At 37.7% G+C, this 16,229-nt stretch overlaps 1 pseudogene; it reads left to right on the top strand.

The window, feature by feature from the left end:
- The first annotated feature begins 11,409 nt into the window (after positions 1 to 11,409).
- On the top strand, positions 11,410 to 12,390 carry LOC142425994 (KATNB1-like protein 1 pseudogene; annotated as a pseudogene).
- Positions 12,391 to 16,229: the final 3,839 nt, after the last annotated feature.

Below are 16,229 nucleotides of genomic sequence, written 5' to 3'. Positions count from 1 at the left end.
TTCAAATAATATTGAAAGTATAATGGACAGCCAGTAGAATAAATAATTCTGTCTTGGATGAAATACAACTGGAATGCCCCTAATAAGTGATGATGACAAAACGAAGCCACATAATCATTGGACAAGCTATCTGGAGAGACCTGCCCCTGTAAAGGACCCCATGCTTAGTAATTAAAAGGTTTGGGGGGGAAATGGAAGACATCTGAAAAGACGGATTGGCAGGGTGGTTGCAACAAAGGGTTCAAAAGTAGCAAGTGTAAGACTGTGCAGGACTTGGGCACATTTGCTCCTCAAAGTGTCAGGTGCTTATTATCCAATCTTTTACAGGAAAATTTGCTGGCAGTGAACTCGAACAATTTATACATAAAAGTAAGATAGAGCACAACTCTCACTCATGGTCAATTCAGCCCTGAAGATCTTTCTAAAGCCATGAAGTACCCTGTGTTGCAATTTCAAAAGGTTAACAGGGAACACAAATAATCTGTAGGTCCGTGGGTGGGAATCAATTCCCGATGACTAATAACAACAATAACAACAATTACAGCATGAAGCAGTTACCTCCCACCGATGGCTCAACCCCCAAATTCCAATAAGGGAACACGTAGGCAAAACTTTCTACATTAGCAGCTTATGGTTAAAAAGAAAATAAAAGAACTCAGTGGAGACTGCATTTATATGAAGACTTAAAATGGAGTTTGAGTTCCCACTATGGTCCATGGCCTTGTTCCCACAGAGTCCTTAGAATCCAAACTCTAGTCTGAATGATGGCTCATTTGATAACCTATTATTCAGCCTTGATTTTAATATGACGTTTGTGTTATTTTAAAATAACATAATAACTTATATATTTAAAATGTCATGGGTGCACACATGAAGAGAGTCACATTATTTGAATCTTTAGGGCTAACCTTCTCTCATGAACTTCACACTAAGAGAACTCTTGGCACATCGTAACTGGTATGACAGATTCTCTAAAGTAGTTCGCCCAGTCTCAGGGCCTAACAAGACACAACACTAGTCAATAACTCATTACATTCTGGCAATGATATTATATAAAGTTCTCACAGAAGAAATCTTTGAAGTATAATGACTGAATGTTTACAAAATCAGAAGTATGTCAGTGTTGGACCTGTGTGATCATATATATTTCAGGCAGATTCTTTCAAGAAAAGGCATTCAGCTCTCTATTAAAAGCTTACTTGATTTAGATCATCTCACACCTGAACTCACAGTTCATCATTATCTTGTTATAATTTCAGAGTTTGTACACTGTATACATATATATGTTAACTATTTTTAGTAATGATTCCTTTGTATCCCTTAGACGATGACTATTTGGTCATTTGGTATAATTAACTCATTTTAATGACTGTCCCAATAGAAGAAAATATTAACAGACTCTTCTCTTCCTCTGTTATCTATCAACTGAAGGTATGCTTGGTGTGTTTAGTAAATTCTAATACAAAGTTATTGATTCTAAAAAGACATAGTATCACAGGGTTGCAACTGGTTAACTTGAGCCTGGATTCAAGAGTCTTTGGTATCTATCTTCTGTGAGTTGGCTGTTGTGTATTTACTTACATTGAGATGGAACTGAAGTAGGGAATTAAAGCATTGTATTCTACTTCAGCTCCTACAGGGTAAAAAATGCCAAGAGCTTTGGTGATTATTATAAGTATATTTCTCTTTTAAAAATACACTGATAAATGTGCTTGAAATAGCTGAAAAGAACGATCATGGAGTGGGTTGATTATATACTCAAATAAACTGCTTTTCTAATATCGACAGTACCTGGGATATGAATGAGATCTGTTCCTTAATGTGTCTTTAAGTCAAAATTGTAGTTATTTACCTACAGATGCAGCTGGGTCATACGTAGCCTTATTTTTGTGTTAGAAAAAGGCTCAAATTTTATTCAGTGGTTTAGAAACTTCACAAATAGGAATTTAAGAAGATTGCATGAAGCAGATTGCCAGATCATTATCCTATAAAATAGGTGGTATATATGAACCACTGTCATTTCCATGAATAGTTGAGCAATTAATGACTATACTACCAGGAGTCTATTTTATGTGTCTGCTAGCTTTCCGTGTAATTACTTATAACTCCCCAGAGAAAACAAATGTTAAAAAGTAGAAAGTAGTTGCATCATAACTATATTTATTCTCCAGAAAAATATTGGTATTGATTTATAAAAATAATTTCATTTTTACCTCAATAACCTTTTGCTGTTGATGTGATGGTGTATTTGGCAAACATAAGTCTTTCATTACAAAGACATTTTAAGAACTAGATGGTGCTCAACTAACCCTTCTGATCACTCAGAAAGATATTTCAAGAGATGGTCCTGGATCAAGTGTGAGAAAAAGGTGGAATAAAACCCCAAATTATAAAAAGGCCACACCTAACTAGGCTTATCAGACAATGGCTTATCAGACTCGCCAACTGTGGCCTTTAATCAGTCTGGAATTAAACTCAGTACCTAGGCTCAACATTCAGCCAAATAACAGACCTATTAGGTGAACAATAACACCAGAGAGAAATGCACCCCTAAATCTATCAAGCATAGAAGATCAAAGGGCACTATTTCTACAAAAGCTCAGCAGACTAGAAGGGATAGGTAAGAGGGACTAGTAGAAATAGTGAACACAGGAAAGAGAAAAATGCAGTTACTTTTTCTGAAATGTAATCAATGTCAGAAACAAAATGCATAGGAATTGTTGAAGGTAAAACCAATTTACTTGGTAAATTTGTACTCAAATCAGTATAAAAAGTTAAAGCAATAATATACAATGCTTAACTAATTAATTAACTATATATGTATACTTATATCTATGTATACACCAATTTTATAAATACTAGCATTAATGAGTCATGAATATATTATAGTCATCCTTAAAAATTGAAATACATTTTCATGAATATAATGAATATTGTAATGAAAGGCAAAAGTTATAAACAGACATTTAGAAAAGCAGTTTATTGGTTCTGGTTTTCTTAACTGTAGATTTTGAATGATCTACTCTAACATGCTAAATTACCCAAGTATTTGAATACCTTCATCTACAACATGCAAGCATGGTTCTAGATTTTATCTTGATTTAGTGTAGATGACACTTAAAACATATTTCAGTGAACCAGCCACATAAAATATTGCTATGATATTGGTTTCACATCACTTTCTAAACTTTGAATTTAAATAGTCAGAATCTGTTAAGTGTACCCATATTTGAAAATCCAATCAAACTGTATTGATATTACATTATTTTCTAAACTTTGAATTTTAAACTATCAAAATATGTGTTTAGTCGACCTATATTTAAAAATCCAATGATCACACTGTGTTGTCTTAAGCAATATTCTTCACTTGATCGTTAGGGCCTAATATCCTTTGAAATGGCTACACAAAACTCACAGACTAAATTCATGATTAAAGAGTTAATTAAGAAAGTTAACAAGTTGATGTGCCACTGAGAAATGCTCAAGGTTGGGTGGTTTATTAGGACACTTTATAAAGTTCTTTCAGGTCTTCTAATAAATGGCAAAAGGGGGTGAGGGTGGGTAATACCACTCTGCAGAAAGCCTCAACCCAAAGTTACTCAACTCAGTTTTCATGGATCAGCAAACCCAGCCCTGTGATTTAAGTTTCTAGACAGACCCCTCTCAGATAAGTCATATTCTGAAGACATTCAGCTCTATTTCTGTGGGTCAGCAAACTCAACATCCCCAATTCAGTGCCAAAAGGCTTCCCTCTCCACAAGATCATTATTTTGCTCCATGCAAGAAAAGACCATTTGGTATGAGTTAGACACTGTGCCTAGAAGAGCCACAAATAATTCACTGCCTCTGAACTAACTTTGCACTTAAAAAAAACCACATTTTTTCAGGGACTCTTTCTACTCTTATGACAATCCATATATCAATTGTATCAAACACGTTTGTAAACCTGTTACCATCATCATTTTCAATCATTTTCTTTCTGCTTGAGCCCTTGGTATCAGCTCCTCTTTTTTCTCCAAACTTTGCACTTTTAATAGTCACTCCTTTTATTGCCATTCCCACAAATATTGCACAGAATTCTCTTGGTATGTAGTACAATATTACAACAATTACTTTGGAGTGCAGTGTACTAGTTCTAGGTCACAGGGTTGGTAGTTCACTGATGAAAGAACCCTGGCTGTATAGTTGTTACACTTTGGGTTGCTAACTCCAAGGTTAGCATCTCTAAATGTGATCGACTCTCCTTACCATCTCAGAAACCTTAGGGAGGAGCAGTTCTACTCTAAGTTAGCTATCAATGGGAATCGAGTCAATGACCACTGGGTTTGGGTAATTCATTGATGTTATAGTTAGGCCACTTAAAATATGCCTATGAATTTCAGCAATATCATCTCTGCAAATAAAATAAATATTTTTCTTTAAGGGATATTGTTAGATGCCATTAAGGAAGGCCCAACCCAATGTGACCTTATGCACAACAGAACAAAATACTCCTTGGTCCTATAACGTCCTTGTAATTGTTCTTCTGCTTGAGCCCATTGTTGCAGCCATGGTGTCAATCCATCTCATTGAGGGCCTTCCTCTCCCGTGCTGCCCCTCTGTCTTGCCAAACATGATGTCCTTCTTCAGGGACTCCTATTGTCTCTCCCGACAAGATGTCCAAGTATGTAAGATGAAGTGTTGCCATCTTTGCCTCTCAGGAGCTCTCTGGTCATACATCCACACTTCTTCCAAGACAGATTTATTTGTCCCTTTAGTAATCCATGCTACTCTCAATATTCTTCTCCAGCCACAGTTCAAATGCATCATTTCCCCTTCATTCTTCTTTATTCATTTCCCAACTTTCATTTGCATATAAGCCAATGGGAAATAACATGGCTTGGGTCAGACGCACCTTAGTCCTTAAGTAACACCCTTGCTTTCAACACTTTAAAGTGGTCTTGTGCAGGAGCTTCACCTAATGCAATTCGTCTTTGATCTCTTGACTGCTCCTTCCATGAGAATTGTATTTGGATCCAAGCAAGACAGAATCCTTGACAACTTCAATCTTTCCTCCATTTACATTTCCTCCATTTACATTTTACATTACCTGTGGGTCCAGTTGTGGGGATTTCGGTGATTGGCATGCAACAGTTGGAAACAAAGAGGAAGGAACAGTAGTTGAAAAAGATGGGCTTGGTGAGAGCAAGGAAGCTGGAGACCTGAAAGGGCACATGGAACAAATCCCAGGCTTTTCATGCACGGCTTTATCTGCGACTTAACGCCTTCAGCGCTTCCTTTCCTTTCACCTCTTTTCTAGTGAAAGTAGTAGCAACTAACCAGCATCTTTATAAGTCTAAGTCCAGCAAAATTGTAGAAAAAAATCACATGTGCAAGAACCCAGAACCTTATCTTTCACAAATAATGGTGATATTTTGAAATTGCTGTGCTCACCTCACACTGTGGATTAGCAATGCCCTCTTCACTACTGGAGGCCGAGTACTCAGCAATTTTAGGCCTAGCCAAGATGCAGTGCACCCTCCAAAGAAAACCCCATTTCAACTAACGAGCTGCTCACATTAGATCACAATATGCAGAACGGTTACATAATATCTGCCAAACTACTGAGAATCTGATCCAGCCAAGTTGGCATATAACCGTAAGCATCACAATATATGATTATGAGCAGTTATTTAAAGACTATGGGAGACAGTTCCAACACTTTTGTAAAGGAGATGAAGTTCATGTGAATTTTTGGTACTGATCTTTCCAGTCCCAAAATTCAGCATCTCTTTCATATCCGTACTATACAAACCAGACTGAATTTGATTACAACTGAGGGTCAATTTCTGACAAATTTCCATTTTAGGATTGTAAATAACAGTATAAATCCAGAAACAAATGTACCCATTCTCTTAACATTTAGACATGACTGAACACCTAACCTATACTTGAGGAAATATATTAAGAATCAATCTTAACTTTTAAGACTTCCTCTTCATCATACAGGAGTGAATAAGGATAGTGGTCAATGAGATTGAATTGAGTGATTGTCTCTATTAGATTCATGAACTCTAAGTTGCTACTTGAACACACTGGGTATCAATCATTTAAACAAATCAAAATATAATTTAGGTAGGCAGATTATTGGTCTCTCAAGCATATTACCATTCCAATCCTCAAAAATTTTAATTGTTTTGTTATATGGTAAAGAATAGTTCGGGTAGCCAATGGAATTAAGGTTGCTATTATAAGATTATCATTATAATAAGGTTATTATTTTTAACCAATAGGAAAATCAGATATAATAGAGGGGTTCTTAAATGTGGGAAAAGGAGGCAAAAATTTTCAATGATGCAATGTGGGGAAAAATTAAATTAAATTGTTTTTGAATTTTGAAAAGATTTAAAAATCCAAGATGACTTTACATCTTCAGGAAGCTGGATAAAACAAATCAAGTTTCCTTCTGGAAATTCCATGAGGAAAAGTAATCTTTATAATACCTTGCTTTAGCACATCTAGGCATCATCCTTTTGACTCCTGGAACTCACTCACTGTCGTTTAGTCAATTTAGACTCATGGAAACCCTATAAGGTTAGGGTGGAACTTCTCCTGTGGGTTTCTGAGACTAACTCAATAGGACTAAAAAGTCTCATCTTTCTTCTGAGGCACTTCTGGTGGTTTCGAACTGTTGACCTTTTGGTTACCAGCTCAATGAGTAATCACTATGCTGCCAGACCCCCAGAATCACAAAATAATATGTGTGTATAGTTTTAAACTATTCAATTTATAATAAATAGCTACAGCAGTAATAGAAAAGCAAAGTCATCGTTAACAAAAAATAGAAGTAAATTACCGAAGATTTACTTTAGAAAGTTTGTTGTTAGTTTCCACAGAGTTAGTTCTGACTCATGTGACCCTACTCTTACATTACTCTTTCCCATACTATCCTCGAGACTAGTGGGCATGTTTGATCTCACGAATACAGAGCCAAAGTGTCAATCATCGTGATGAGGACAACCTCCCATTATTTTCACATGGTGACCCTGGCTAGATTCCTGCATTCTGGTAGTCCATATCACATTCAATACACTTCTTTAATTCCATAATTCAAATTTATGAATTCTCTTAGATCTTCCTCTTTCATTGTCTACCTTTTGTAAACATGTGAGGCACATGAAGATATATCTTTGCTTGGGTCAATTGCACCTTCTTACTCAATGTGACATGTTTGCTTTTTGATACTTTAAAGAGATTTAAATGTTGAATTTAAACATTTGAATTTAAAGATTTTAAGAGATTTAAATACTGTCAATACATTTGCAGATTTATTCAATGCAATTTGATGTCTATACTGCTGCTTCTATGTCCATTGTTTATGGATTCAAGAAAAATGAAACCCTTTCCAATTTCAATCTTTTCTCTGTTTACCATGCTGCTGCTTATTGGTCCGGTTGTAAGGATGTTTTTAAAGAGATGCAATCTGTGTTATAGGCTGTAGTCTTCGATCTTCAGCCTTCAGTGCTTCGAGTCCACTTCACTTTTAGGGAGCAAGATTGTGCCATCTGTGTAGCTCAGATGATTATCTGCCTTCCGCCAATATTGGTGTCGCATTCTTTCTACATAATACAACTTCTCGGATTATTTGCTCAGAATACTGTGTAGTTCTCACGAGTATACTCTGTTTTATATCTAGGTTCTAATACCCATGGAAGTTCATGATTAAGGGGTGCATCAAGGGTGTTAAGAACTTGTAATGCTAATTCGAAAGGCTGAGGGTTGAGTTATCTGGATGTTACAAAGTTCCTTTAGGCCTGATGGTAAACGCACAGCAGACATAACACTCGATTGTGAACCTCAACATAATGCTGTCCAGCTGACCCTCCATGGGTCAGTAAACTCGGTCCCTAAATTCAGTGTCCAGAGGCATCCCGCTGTAATAAGCATCAGTCTGAGGGCACCCAACTCCATTTCTGCGGCTCAACAAAGTCAAGCTCCCCAATTAAGTGCTCAGAGGCTGCTCACTCCACAAGCCAGTCTCCAGCACCAATAGTACTTGTTTTGAGGACGGAGAACGCCATCACTTTGTTGCATTCTAGGGCCCCCATTCGCTGCTTCTCCTCTGATATTGTAGTTATCTTCTGGATCCAGGAGCTTCACCGTCCAGGAATTTCAGGTCTGGAGGATGTTCTCTATTCCTGGATCTTGCTGGTAAGGATCTACCTCCCTCCTGATTCTCAGAAGACCCATTTTATACAGAGCAGGATGGCATCCCAGGAATACTGTTCACAATAATCACAGGCAAATCCAACCAGTATCCTCTCCCACCTTCTTACCAAAACCCTATCAGGAAAGGTAGTTTGGTGTGCGGTGGACACTTTGGCTAGGAGAGCCGCATTCAGTAACTCGCTGCCCGGCACGTACAGATTGCATATGATGGCTACAACGCGCATGCACACATTTTCTAATTTTAAACTCTACCTTGCCTTTTTGTTCTGTTCAAACAAAGGCCTTTTGGTCTCTTTTCAGGCTCTGCAGGAACACAATTACGTGTTCGACTCTCAATAGCATTCATAATTTGTTATGATCAGCACAATGCTTTTGCATTGTCAATAAAGAAGGGGTAGACATCTTTGTATCCATTCTATCCATCAGTTCACCTATGATCCATTTGATGTTAGCACACGTATCCTTCCTTTCATTTTCTGTGCCAAACTCAGCTTGAGCTTCTGTCTGATGTAGATGTACAGTTGCAGCTATTTTTGAATTATGTCCAGCAAAATGTTGCTTGTGTGAGATGTTAATGACCCTGTTTTTAGGTTCTGCATTACTTTTAGTTGCTTTCTTTGAGATGAGCTTCTTTGAGATGTGGATTTCTTCTAGTTGGTTGGGCAGACAGCCATCATCCCAATTTTGGTACACAATTACATATACCTTTTATTAAATCCATACAAATAATAATTAAATGATTAATTTTGAGATGTTTTCATTAGGTTTCCCCAACTTCTAAACACAACTATGACAAAGCATTTTGACGCTGATATGATGAAAATCATGAAGGCTTAAGAAGCCTATAAAACTTATGAAGCATACACACAAAAATTCTCAAACAATATGTACACCATTGTACATTTATTAAACTTGATTACATATAAAAATGGTCTGGATCATAGCATGAAATACATATGTTAAAATATGGTTGGAATGCAAAATTTAAAATCTGCAATATTTTCATTGCCAAAATATGGTTGTATTTTTAAATTTGTGGCATCTATGTAATATAAATCAATGTGACCTATGGAAGCTGAGTTTCCTCAATCACTCATATGATGTGTCATGATTAATTGCAGGAGGTTAAGTAGTCAAACTTACACTTTGAATCTGTCCTAATATTAGCAGCACCCGTGGAAAGCTGAGCTTCCTCCCCAACCCAGGATTCACAGGTGGACCAAAGTGGTTGAGGTCAGATTAAGGGGGGTCTGTACACTCCTGTGCATTGTGTCCTTGGGGTGGAAAAAGAGTTTAGTTTGTGTCCTCTGACCCCACGCCTCAAGGAAGCAACGAGAGTGTGGTATTGCGGGTTGGTCTGCTAACCCAAGACCAGCAATGGGAAACTGCCAGGTGTTTCAAGGGTGGAAGATGAGGCTTTCTGATTCGACCAAATTACTAAGAAACTCTCAAGGGCAGATTTATTCTGTTCTGTAGGGTCTCTCTGAGTTGCAATTGACTCTAAGGCAGTGAGTTTAGAGTTTGGTGTTAACAAGCCTCATTGGGGAACACAGTTCATAACTTCCTTGGACAAAATACCAAAAAGAACCCCAAACAAACAACTCCCCAAACGAGTTCACTGCCATCAAGTTGATACCTACAGGAGAACCCAGACCTCAAAGCTAATCCGTTCTAGAAGGAGCTTCTAGACGCTGCAGACGAGTTCCGAATCGAATTTTCCCATAAATAACTGCGAACGGATTAATCCGTCTCCACCACCAGGTTTTTACTCTAATCTTGCCTTTTTATACAAAACATTACACAGAAATGTCAAAGTAAATAAGTTCAGATTTAAATACTCTAATTTAAATGGGAGACGCAACATTCGAAAAGTTATTTAATAACTACAGGACAGCCCTTACCGTGAGAGTGCTGAGGAGCTGGCTCTGTGGACAGGGATGTGGAGAGGAAGGAGGGAGAGAGCGTCCTTGTTTGGAAGCGGAATCCCCTTCATAAAATCAACTGGTAGCTGCTTTTCCCGAGTTTTCCCCCGTCTTTCCCTTTTTTCGCTAGGAACTGGCTGGCTTTCTCTTAAAAAAAAAAAAATCTGTCTAATGGGGTCAGCTGTTGGCGTCTCCTTAACTGTTTTCTAAAAGAGTTACTAAATTATTATTGACAATACCGATAACACGGTTAATCAGTTCCTTATCATGATTCTTTAAAAAAAAATCTTTCTTAGAACCCATGTTTTTATCTAAAGACACTGCAAAAAGCCTCAAAAATAAGAAAATTATAGTAAAACACTTGGAGCACAGCCGCAAAAGGTTTAAACCACGTGAACTAACTAACGCCAAGTAATGAAACACGAACTGCCCCCATTTACAACGCTCACCTGTGTGGGGTCGGATTGTGATTCAGATGTTTTGTTCGAGCTCCGAGGCAAACTCCTCTCTACATTTCGTGTCAAACTTGGATTGTGTCGGCACGGATGCGGTCAGGATCGGGCTCTACTGTCCATAACCGACCGGGCAGAATTGCCCCCGGGAGGGTTGAGCCTACCACTCTTGACAGTGTAGAGGCCCCGCTGTTGCCCTTGAAGCCGCTCGTGGTTTGCACGCTGACCTTGTAGTTAGGCACCAGGGCACCTTGACCACAGTACGGTGGTGTCGCACACCCTCCGACTTGCCCGGTGCCAGCCGAGAAGAGAGAACTCTGACCTTCTTCCTCGGAGAGGGGCCCTGCCTGCGCAAAGGGCTTGCAAGGGAGGGAGACCCCACAGTTTAAAAATCATTTTATCTTGAGATGGCAATCAAAGTAAGGAGCATGAAGCTTAAAGCATCAAAAGTGGAGCAGTCAAACATCAAAATGGAGTCAAACGCCTTGTTTTATTTTCCCTCTTCCTGAAAGCGTTCTCTGCTGTCTGTGACTCACCAAGCGCCCCACAGGATCGGTCTGCCTTCTCACCGGACTCCGCCACCAGGTTTTCTCCGGATCCATGCTCCTTTTCTAGAGAGGCTTCAGAGTGAACGCCCAGCCTTCAGAATGATGCTCACAGCAATTTACTAAGAAGTATACTTTCGAGAGCTATCCCCGCGGGCCGCGCGCGGTCGTGTTTGAATGGCTGGGAGTGGCGCTCGCCCGGAGCCCAGGGACTCTGGTCTGGGTGGACGCGAGCGGTTTCTCGAGCCTTGGGCTGGACTGAAGCGCAGCGATACAATGAGGCGCCGGTATTTAAGAGATTATGGCATCTGAAACCCACAATGTTAAAAAACAGAACTTTTATAAAAATACTGAGGATCATTCCATTGATCTTCCCAGAAAAAGGAACTCTACTTTCACTAATAGGAACATGAAGGAGGTTAAGAAATCGCCAAAACAGTTGGCTGCTTACATAAATAGAACAGTTGGACTAGCTGTGAAGAGCCCAGATAAACTACGTAAGGCGATCTATTACAGAAAGAAAGTTCATCGCCCTCTCCGCAGTCCTTGTTACAGAAAGAAACAGGCCCCTAGGAGTGGGGGCTGTGTCATGTCAATAAAGAAAATGAACTGGCTTGTGCAGGCCACCTACCTGACAAATTACGCCATGATGGTCGAACATATTTGATTAACTCCAGTGATTCTGGTTCTTCACAGACAGAAGGCCCATCATCAAAATATAGGGGCTTTTTTCCTGAGGTTTCTCAGGACCATAAAACAATGGCGCAAGTTTTGTTCAGCAGAAATATGAGGTTAAATGTAGCTTTGACCTTCTGGAGGAAGAGAAGTATAAGTGAACTTGGAGCCTATTTGGTGAGGATAGAAGATCTTGGGGTTGTGGTGGACTGCCTTCCTGTGCTCACCAACAGTTTGCAGGAAGAAAAACAATACATCTCACTTGGCTGCTGTGTAGACTTGTTACCTCTAGTAAAGTCACTACTTAAGAGCAAATTTGAAGAGAATGTCATAGTTGGTTTAAACTGGCTTCAAGCAGTTATAAAGAGGTGGTGGTCAGAATTGTCATCCAAAACAGAAATTTAAAATGATGGAAATATTCAGATTTTAAAACAACAGTTAAGTGGGTTGTGGGAACAGGAAAACCATCTGACTCTGGTTCCAGGATACACTGGTAATATAGCTAAGGATGTAGATGCTTATTTATTACAATTGCATTGAGAAGTTTCCTCTACTAAAGAATGTGTGGTGGTCCAGAACATCCCAGGACTGTATGATTTCCTGGGGGGTAAAAAAATGTCTCTTCTGAAAACTTTGAACTATGGAAGAAATAAAAAGCATTTTTTTCTTTTAAAAAGTCACACAATGAAACCACTAATGAAATCCTAACAATCTACTTCACATTGAAGTGGGGAAATATCCCAAAGGAGCAGCTTCAACTTCAATGAGGTGAAAGTGCACCATGAAGATTGTTGGCCATTGCTGCGTTTGGAATTTATATGTTTAAGAACTACTGGATCTTAATGCACTCCTGCATATTGCATAAGATAACTTATACTATGTGGAAAAGTCACAAAGGACTTAATACTAGGAACCACAAAGACCAATCATCATGAATTTTCTTAAGATTGTGTTTTATAAGAATATACTTAAATGTGTGCAGCTATTTTCTTATGTTGAAAAGACTGAAAGTTCGAAACATCACAGCAAATAATCAATATTAAATTGTTTTCCTTCACACTGAGATACTACTGTGTATGCAAAATGCCTTAATTATTAATAAGCCAATGTGTTAAAATACCAAGATCTGTTTTTTAAAAAAGAAAACGAACCATGCTTCTGACGTGTTAAAATCATGGAATTAAATCACAGGTTTACATTCATGTAGAATGTTGTGGAAACCTACTTCACATCATTTTTAAAACTTGAGAATATTTTTAGTATCTCTGATTTTCTTTTTGTCAGAATCATCATGGCATGAATGTATGTGTTATACCTATACTAAAAACAGAAAATGGATATGTATTTGTATGGATGCTTAACTGGAAATGTTGGAGCTGGCTAATTTATGTTCACTTTTTATTGTATATGGATTTCTAATATTTTCAGTTCTGTATCATTTAAGTGTCTTTCATTGGAGTAAATTCACTAAATATTTCTATTTAAAAAAAAGTATACTTTCATCTCAACAAAATGTATCATTATTCAGTTTACCTACCTTTCTCTCCCACAGAGGATGATTGTTGTAATTTAACGACTGATACAAATTGTCTCCTTGGTGTTCTTGTCAATGACCTCTGGTGACTTCATTGTATCCTTTCAATTATTTACATTTTATTTTATTGATTAAATGTAACTATTTACATTTAACAGTGCATTATAAAAACAATACCAGATTTTCCCAGTTTTAGAGTATCCATTTTCTTTGTTCTGCACTTCATTTATGGTTCAGTCATTTGCTGCCTCAGTTGTACTTTAATTGCTCATTAGCAAAGCTTGTCCAGCTGGAAAGACCGTAACTAAAACTTCATATGCATTTTAAAAATTACCTTTATTCTTATAGTATTCTCTTTTATGAATGAATGTTTCATAAGATGTATGAAAAGATATTCTTTGTTGATTGTCATTTAGTTTTTCTGATATGAAGACAGCTGGTGTTGATATTCCCACTCTAAACTCATAGCCATCGGTCTGGACAGTTTTAGCATGGTGGAGCTGCCCCTGGGGTTTCTAAGACTGTAACTTTTTAGAGGAGGGGAGTGGCTGGTGGTTTCAAACTGCTGACCTTGTGGTTACTAGTCCAATTCTTAACCCACTATACTACCAGGTTTCCTGGAGTAATTATTACTCACTAGAAAATAATCTCTTTGTTCACAACCTCATTTTATTAAGAGAAAAATAGGTATAGCTCTGTGTATTAATTTGTTTTTAATCCAGTTCTAGGAGTAAATTGTTTATTTGATTGCTTGCTTATTATAAAGGTTAATTTTATTTTTGATGTATGATACCTATCTAAAATATTCACTTGCTTATGACTTGTGCTTTAAGTTCATTGGTAATACAGTTCTCCTGTATATTGCAATTATTTATAATGTGGAAAATTCAGCATAGAGATAATAGATCCTAACTATGAACTCCATCTTCCTAATATAACCACCCCAGCCATGGAAATTTAAATGGGCCATAGATCCCAAAGAATTGAATCATTTGAATTGTAATATTAGTCAGGACTATTGACTATTGTGGCATAACAGAATGAACAAATACATTTTAGAGAAACTACAACCAGAATTCTTCTTACAAATGAACATGGCAAGACTTTGTCTTCTTCCTTTAGATTGGTTTTCAGGGGGGATCAATTTCTGGAGCAGGGCTTCAGACGTGGTAAAATAGAGGTTCAATAAAATGAAAGAATCTTTCCATGAAATGGAAATCATCTACATCAATAACCTCAAACATACCAAACCTTGTAATCCATGGTCCCATGTGTCCTTCAGTTACCCAAGGGATTTCCATAGGTCTGAGCCCACTGTATAGCAACTGAGAGCAAAGCAGTGGATCTACATAAAAGTCAACCTTTTTCCAATTCTCAATCTTATTCAATGAGCAAGCTGTAGTTACTTTCTGGATTTTCAAAGGTCTTTTATTTATTTTAATCCTAACAATCTAACTGATGATCTACTCTCAGGAGTTAGACATGTAGACTGTAGTGAACCTGTGGAATCAACGCTGCTCCTTGTCTATTGGTTTCCTTTCTAAGTAGTGAGGCATTTGGGGTCAAAACATAACTGTCGGTTTTTTGTAGGCAACCGTACTTGAAGTATAACAAGCATACATGTAAGAGCCTGTGTCATCAATGCATACTTTGATAAATAACTAAGTGGATTCACCTACGAGATTACCAACTAGATCAAGGACGTGAAAATACTGGCATCTTAGAAGATTATCTGATAACCTATTTAGTCACTAAATATATCATAACTGAGTAGTCAGTATTCAGCCACGCATATTATTAACTTGCACTTTAAAATTTTTGCTTTCAAAGATATCCTGACTCCTCACAAGATATAGGGTAATGATGTGGGAAATTTTTCAATTCTCTATTTTTACATGCTATTAGCATGCATACTATTAGGCTGAAATAAGCTATGAGGTGACTAGAGTAGAAAGCATGATCAATAAAAATAAATTTAGAAATAGTTTACTGAAACTCACAGAGTAACATTATGAGGATGGTGAAGGATCATGCTCTGGAGTGTAGGTCTTCATAACACGCAACAAGAAATCTATCTAGAATAACATTTTTCAAGACAGTATTTTTCTTTGCATCCTTCTATTCGAAAGTCCAGGATCACACCCAGCATTCATTTCTGTGCACTTCAACTAGCTGAAAAGGCGTGCTACCCTGATATTAGCAGCCAATAACCATAAAGTTTGATGTTCAGGGTTTTTATATGGACTGATAACAACAGGTTTAGAAGCACTGGTATGATTGTGTGAATAATAGTCATAACTGGCTGGTAAGTAATTCACACATATTTTAACTCCTGCCAGAAAAATTCCCTTGGCATCATTTTCAGTGATATCACAGGACATGGGTGATGGATTTGATTCTTAGATGTGTTTCTTGTGTTAGCCGTGTCATTCCAAAATGATTCCATTCCTGTCCTCCAGATTACTATTAAAATAAGTGACCTGAGACATTGCACATGTGTCTGTGTGTTTTTTAAAATGAAATCCAAAACTGGTAAAAAATTACTTTGGTTTGACTATTTTTTTCTCCTATGTAAACCTCAAATGGGGCTCATGAGAAGTGTCAGGTGAACTTGGCGTAAGTTTCAGGGGAACTGACTCACTCCCAAAGGATGTAAATAAAAGATTTATGGCCCCAGGTGAAAGCATAAGGACGTTGGTGACTATAGATCACTTTAACTTTGGATTTATGGTTCATTGGGAATCTAAAATGAAACTTGGCAATTGTAAGGGTATGCCTGCATCTATAAATGAGAAGAAAGCATCAGTGCAAAATGGGCCTTTGCCTGTGGATGTCTATTCACATGCATAATGTCCCCAAGGACTGCAGAGCTAACTTGCAGACAGGAGACTGA

The sequence above is a fragment of the Tenrec ecaudatus genome, chromosome 14, assembly GCF_050624435.1.
Source record: "Tenrec ecaudatus isolate mTenEca1 chromosome 14, mTenEca1.hap1, whole genome shotgun sequence".
NCBI classification, from domain to species: Eukaryota; Metazoa; Chordata; class Mammalia; order Afrosoricida; family Tenrecidae; genus Tenrec; species Tenrec ecaudatus.
The sequence above is the reverse complement of the archived record's forward strand: the minus strand, read 5'-3'. Positions and strand labels throughout refer to the sequence as shown.